Source organism: Zonotrichia leucophrys, chromosome Z (assembly GCF_028769735.1).
Source record: "Zonotrichia leucophrys gambelii isolate GWCS_2022_RI chromosome Z, RI_Zleu_2.0, whole genome shotgun sequence".
Lineage (NCBI taxonomy): Eukaryota > Metazoa > Chordata > Aves > Passeriformes > Passerellidae > Zonotrichia > Zonotrichia leucophrys.
In genome coordinates, this window is record NC_088200.1 from 2,567,956 (window position 1) to 2,574,894 (window position 6,939).

At 45.4% G+C, this 6,939-nt stretch overlaps 1 protein-coding gene across 2 annotated transcripts in view; it reads right to left on the minus strand.

The window, feature by feature from the left end:
• Window positions 1-6,939, minus strand: part of ARK2N (arkadia (RNF111) N-terminal like PKA signaling regulator 2N) — a 44,442-nt gene extending 37,503 nt beyond the window's left edge. For both annotated transcript variants that reach the window (XM_064735609.1, XM_064735610.1), the window contains exon 1: window positions 6,842-6,939. The gene's annotated coding sequence lies outside the window, so the exon portion shown is untranslated. The remainder of the gene's footprint in view (window positions 1-6,841) is intronic.

Genomic DNA, 6,939 nt, shown 5'->3' on the forward strand with positions numbered 1-6,939 from the left:
AATACTGCAATAGAGATTTACAGGAGGTATACCACAGAAAAATAAATGGTATCAGGACACTAAAGTCATGTGGCATTCAAATGATGAAATTTAACAGCTGTTGGGGTGTTCTTGTCACCAAGTGGTGCCAGTTGATTTCAGCACCCACCAGCTTGCTAATAATCACAGTGCACTCTTTACGTGTCCAAAGTGCTCCTAAAAGAGCAAAGGATTCACATCCCAGGTCTCAGTAGGAGGCAAACACAGGTTGGCTCTACAAATGAACAAAAACTGCTTTGTGTATTTAAAAAAGAAGAACAGACTGGGTCAAAAGCCAGTCACGTGTGTGATAACCAAAAGTGCCTCTAACATGGGCTTTACTATCTTTCTACAGTATTCACTTCCAGTTGGCAGAGGAGAAGAAATTTGAGCTCTACTTCAAGAGAACAGACAGACCAGAACGCAGACACTTCTTTCCCACAAGACACAAAAGACTTTGCGTGTATTTGACTGCAGAAATTAAATAATAGTATATAAGAAGACACCAAGTTACCAGCGACATAAAAAGAAAAAGAAAATTAAAAGGTAGTTTTCAGCAGAACCCTGTAAGCAAGTACTGTCAAGATAAAAAAAAAATTAAAAAACCAAACATTAATCCCCTCTTTCCCCCCCTTCCCAAAAAACCTGCAAACCAAACAATCCTTAAAGTGCATCTTTTACCCTAAAACTGCTTCTTACATTGTTATTCCTGTTTAGGAAAAAGTGGCTCAGGTGGCAGAACTAATGGTTAGCAACAGGAGACAAACTATATAAACAACCTTCCCAGTAAAAGGGGAGATGGAAGGAAAACACCAAAAGAGCATGGAGCCTGGATTATCAATTCAACCTCATTCCATTAATTCAACACAGCTTTATTGCTGCTGGAGCTTGGAGAGCTCCATTCAGACAAACAATGACACCCACTACAGGTGTTAAACAGCAAAAAAACCATTTTGATCTTGTAACAAACAAGGGAAATCAGGTGTCTGTTATCAAACTCACTTAAGGTTGAGGGGAGATTTATAAGTAATTATTGAGGGCTTATGAAGGTAACTCTGGCAAGATATTCAATGAACTTCCTTAGCTTAGTTTTATCCAACAATTCCTGGATTTTCTTTACTACAGTGAGTGGATCCAAAGTTTGTATTCTGCATTTAAGATGACTTGCAGACACCAGTAAGTGGAACCATGAAAAACAGAACTTTACCATTAAGGCCTTCAAAGCACAATACTCAAAGAAATACGTGGTTTTTTGTAACTCCTCACAGATTCTGCACAGTGCTACCAAAAGGTGTTACCTCCTCTGGATGAACCTTAGTTATGGGAAACAGAAATTGCACTTATGGGCTCATGGGCACTACTATCCAAAAGACCATTCTTTCCTACAAGGGCAACTTCATTTCCAAAAAGCTTCTCACCAAACACGATGAGGACCCCACAAGCATTTCACCCAACTTTCTTCATTAGGAGGCAGCCTTTGAATAAATGCATTTCCAACCACAAGCAGACAGAATTAGTAGACAACTTTCCTGATCTACTCTTTACCAAGATTTTTTTCCCGAAATTGCCAGATTACTTAGAAATGTCTTTCTGGCAAGATCTGGCATTCCAAGGGAGCATGAACCAGGAGAGTGAGCTGAGGAGCCAGGAGAATTACCAGCTGATGAGAAATCCAAAGAACAAGAGAAGGGCACTGGTTCAGCCCCACCTTGCTATCAGAACAACCTGATTATTTTTTTTTTCTTCAAGTGTTTGAGCACCAGCCTCACACTGGAACCACCAAAATGAAATAGTCCCAGTGGAAAACAAATTACTGAAATGGTAATTGTTTCATCATGCAGACAACTGATATTATAAAGTCTGGCTCTTTGCTATTCCCAGCTCTGTTACTGTGAGTCACTTGGCCTCTACCCATGTTGGATGAATGGAACTGAAATCTGCCTTCTCTAAAATAAGTTGTGAAATGTTAACCATCAAGCATCATGAAACAAGACACTAGAGCAAAGAGGTAGCAAGAGGAACAATCAACACCTGGGTCTTCCTGCTCATTTTCAGGAAATTTTGAAGCATCACACAGAAGAGCATCTTGCAGGACACTGCAGAATCCTCACTATAATGTCAAATCCACAATACACACACACTGAAACAAGAATGTGAGCTTGAAGAGGTCTTCAAAACCTTGCATTTATTTAAAAAGTGACCACCGTTCCACTTACGCCTCAAAAGTTGTCAGGCTGAGTATTAACAGCTTCCAAGCTGTTTTCTTGGAGCCCAAATATCACAAGGCATGGTAAGGCTGAATGAAGTGTGTACACTATTCTGCTACTTAGATCATTTATGAGCATTGGAGAGACAGACTGTGTGGTGAAATTGATACAAAACCTCTGGACACCTTCTTAAATAATGAGGTGAATCATTCTGAGCATAAAGCTGACACACCTCATGACCACGGGCAAGTTACTCGGCCTCCTGAGCAGCCAGTAATGCATCTGACACGGTGTCACTGCAACACCTGCGCCTCATTTCCAGCGCTGTGAGGAACCCGTGTGTGCCCAGCTGCAGGGAGACAGCCACATCCAGGAGAAACTGCTACAGGCTCCACTCACGCTGGTCAGGCACCGGGAGAGGCAACACGAACCAGCGGGAATGGGCAAGCACAGATTAAACCTGAAGACTTAAACAGTAACACAGAGCAAGTGATGAGGCATCAGTCACTCAGCTAAGCTGAGAGGGACTGTGCCCATCAGAGCAGGCAACAGCACAGGCTAATGTTTAGACCATATGCACATTTTGATTTACAGTCCCTTTCATCCAGTTCTCTTTCTGTTCGAAATTGCACATTTGTGGACGCTGTGTTCTAAACCCCAAGTAGCAGACTCAGAACTGCAATATGCATTAAAAACCTGGAACAAAGATGTGACAGAAAGTACTGTTTCTGTGGTGATTTGTTGTCCAAGTTCTCTGCAATTAACATCTGCTGCCACAGATTCCAGTATCATAACTCTGGCTGCTCCTGAGTAAGAGTGATAAAGGCTGAACTCCCATTCATGTGCTGAACATTTACTTTGGTTCTGGAAAACCAGAAGCTGTTTCCCTTCCACATAAGGTGATCTCAGAGCAGCGACACACACTGTACCATGTTGGAGATTTTTTCAGGGATGGCCTAGAAGGCAGCTGTGAGGAGCAGATTCTCACAGCCTGTTTCTGTGACCAGCAGAGGTTCTCAGGTTATTTTTAATTACAAGTAAAGGTGACAAACATGAAGGCCTTGAGAGCCTTGCACATCAGAGTTCTCAGACAGCTTTCTCATAACAAGTGGATGTTCTATCTTCGGCTGTTTTGGGAAAGCAAGAATAATTTTGAGAACCCAAATCTTGGTATTGGAAACATAAGGAGGGGTTGGTATGTTATCTCTGACCTATTGTGAGCTCAGATTTTGCAATATGCATGAACTTGATTAACACTATTATAAAAAGTGCCTGATCGATTAATAAATCGGAGTCGATGGCTGACCAATGCAAGGTGGGTCGTCTCCCTCCAACTTCAACAGTACCACACTTTATCTCAGAGCTCTTTCCCAGCACTATGCCTGTCCCCCTCTCCCAGTGCTGCTTCATTTTCAGCTCCCATCACCACCAATAATGTTCAAGCCAGCAAAAATATTCAAGTTCTAGTAACTCTTTTCCAGAGTACAAGTTACATGCTGGCAATTATGATATTTAAATCTTTTACTTTGATCTAGTACATGTGTTATTAAATCTGTTGCTCAGTTTCTGTCAATGGTTGCAGTTTTCTAAGCCATTCTGCCAGCTGCAGATAAAAACACAGAAGCTGAGATTGACCACAGGCCCAATTCTATCAAAAAGTACCATGAACACAACGAGTTTGAAATGTTATAGACAAGTACGTGTAAGTCACTTGAAACTACTTAGTAATTTGAAAAACTTTCCAAAGCTTTCATATCTTTAGATAATTGGTGGTATTTTGGTCAGAGGTAACCAGAGAGTTGGATCACTCAGTGTGCAGCCCCTTCCCCGTGTGGTACATACAGACCTCCCATCTCATTAGCAGATGTTTCAGTGAGATGTTGATGCACAGGCAGGTCAAAGATGCACATACATCCTTGGTGATGCAGGGAGTTGATGTGATAACATACGAGGGAAAGGGAAGAAAGTGAACAGGATCCAGGCAAAGAATCCTGCATTTTAAAGGTAAATATACAGCAAGGAGGAGGAGGTCAGGACAGCCAAGGCAATTATTTCTTGCTGCTCTCATTGAGTTACACCAACTTATCTCCCTAATGTTTGATGTTCAAAGCCCCTCATGATAATCCACATTTACTCTTTGTTCACTCAACCTTAACTTGCCCCATTAATCCCACCCCCTCCGCAGTGCCCATTTGTCAAAGGCACCCAAACATCCTTCCTGCCTGCTCTTTATCAGCTAGAGCAGGGCAGCATTTTCTGTGGGCTGTGGCTGTTCCCAGCTGCCCCGTGGGTGGCTCCAGGCTCCTTCCCGTTCCCGCTCCCTCCACAGCACCCACTCCTGGTCAGTGCTCTGCGATTCCCCCCGGGGCAGGCAGAGCTGCACTGCCACACACCTCACACGGCGGGACGGGCAAGGCCACAGCCCTTCCTCCTTCCTGACTTCTCCCTGCACCTCCTCACCACGCCAGCCAGCAACTGGGCTGCAGAGCAAACAGAAAATAGTTGACACAGTGTAATTAAAAAATTCGAGTGTTTCAAAATGAGTCAGAACTGCTGCCCTCATGTACTCGAGCAGAAATACCAGCTGCCCAGACTCACACAGCGCCTTCCAACACCTGCTGCATCCCTGCCCTTGGCTCCCCAGACAGAGCACCAGTGTCCCTGGAAAGCCAGAACCACAGAAAACTGCTTTTATTGGCTTTCAGCAGCCACACAACCACCCCCTTTGGAGCTTGTCTGGACAGCACCAGCCTCCTCTAGGTCACTGGAGGTGAGAAACATCAGAAAATTACTCTTAAGAACAACTGCTGCTGGACAGATGAGTTCCTCACACTTCCCCTCACTGCTTTCCTACCGTATATCTATTTATACTTATCTATCTATATGCATGTGTATATAAATGGGGGGATGCCTGGGTTTAACAAACACATGACAAGCACCTCACTGCTCCCTTGGGAGTTTGCTACAGACCTGTTTGCTCCACAGAGGCCACGTCTGCTCCTCCAGGGCAGCAGGGAAAGCTGTGCTGCCCTGGCAGGCTGGCATCTAGCTCTGGAACTACGGGAGCAGCAATTGCAGGAGCACTGGGGCAGGAGAGCCACACACTGGGGAGCTCAAGGGATCTCCAGGGAAAGCTGTGCTGCCCTGGCAGCCTGGCTCCCAGCACTCCAACCTCGGGAACATCAATTGCAGGAGCACTGGGGCAGGAGAGCCACACACTGGGGAGCTCCAAAGAGCACCACGCTCATTTTCCACCTCAAGGTCAAACAGCGTGTTTTTAACAGACTTAAGCAAGTTAGCACGCTTTGAGAGAAACATTTTAAATGTAGCATTTGTTTCCTGTTCCAAGGGGAGAGGCATTACTGTTTGTACTTAAATTTTTAGCTCGGAGAGGGGAAATAGTACAGCTCTTCAAGCTGTAAGTGAAACTATTATTTGGTCTGATGCTGGGCAAGTACCAGAGAAGATCTAAAACCTAATAAAATACCTGGGAGGGGGAACGAAAATAAATTTTACATTTTTAAAGGGATGCTCAAGGGTTCAAAGATTTACTTATTCACTTTTAAAAGCTAGAATTACTTGTCAGGGGAAAAAAAAAAGTCAAACAGGACTGACTCCTGCCATCTCGACACACAAGTTTTTTTTCAGCTTTTGAAGTGTTCTTAGGTACTTTGTGCTGGTTTAAAGTGCACAACTAGTTACAACCACTACCTTGCTTAACTAAGTTATTACAGTTATAGATTCACCAAGGGACCCACAAACTTTGAGGCAAGCTGCCTTGTTACACGGTTAACAAACTAAGACATAAACACACCTTGATGCTACTCAACAAAGGTGGGAGCAATGTAACCCTAAAAATAAATTTTAAATTTTTAAAAACCCAAACAAACAAAACCAAAACAACAAGTCTTTCAGAAAGTGGCCTTTGTTGTCCAATAAGCTCCAGGCAAATAAAGTTACAGTACTGGAACTGGGGAAACAATTAAAATATTACAAGTCTGTTCAGACCACCTTGTTTCGCTTTTAAAAAGGAACCAGTAGCACAGTTAAGTTTTTATATTCCCCTCGGATGCCTGTGTGGCTCGGAGCCACATCTGCAACCCATTAGATGTCAGGAGCCCAAGGGGAACCCGGGCTGGATCCGCAACGAGCGACTCGAGCGTCCTTCCCATAGAAAACACATTTTCCCACCAGAGGAACACACCGTCCAAGGTAAACAAAGATGCAAAGAAACCCCTGGAGAAGCACAGAAGGAACCCTTGGAGAAACAAGGGCTACTCTCCAACCCTCCAACAGCTCGCACGACTTCAAAAGTCGTTGCAGGAAGAGCAAAAAAAAAAAAAAAAAAAAGAAAAAAAAAAAAAAAAGAAAAAAAAAAGAGGCACGTTACAAAAGTCCCGGGAAAGACAAAGCGGCCCCCGAGCTGCTCCAGGAATCTGTGGGGAGTTTGGCCCCCGCGGGGTCAGGGCAGAGGAGGGCGGAGGGGCCGGGGCAGGAGCAGCAGCGGCGGCGGCAGCGGGACCACCCTGAGGGGCGCAGCCCCCGCCCGCGCCCGGGGCGGCCGGGCCGGTACCGCCCCTCCCCGCGGCCCCCCGCCCGCCCGGCAGCGCGCTCACCTGTGCGAGGCTGGGCCCCTCGCGGCCTGCCCGGCGCGGGCAGCGGCCGGGGCATGGGCAGCGGCCGGGGGAGCCGGAGCCGCGGGCGCAGCCGGAGC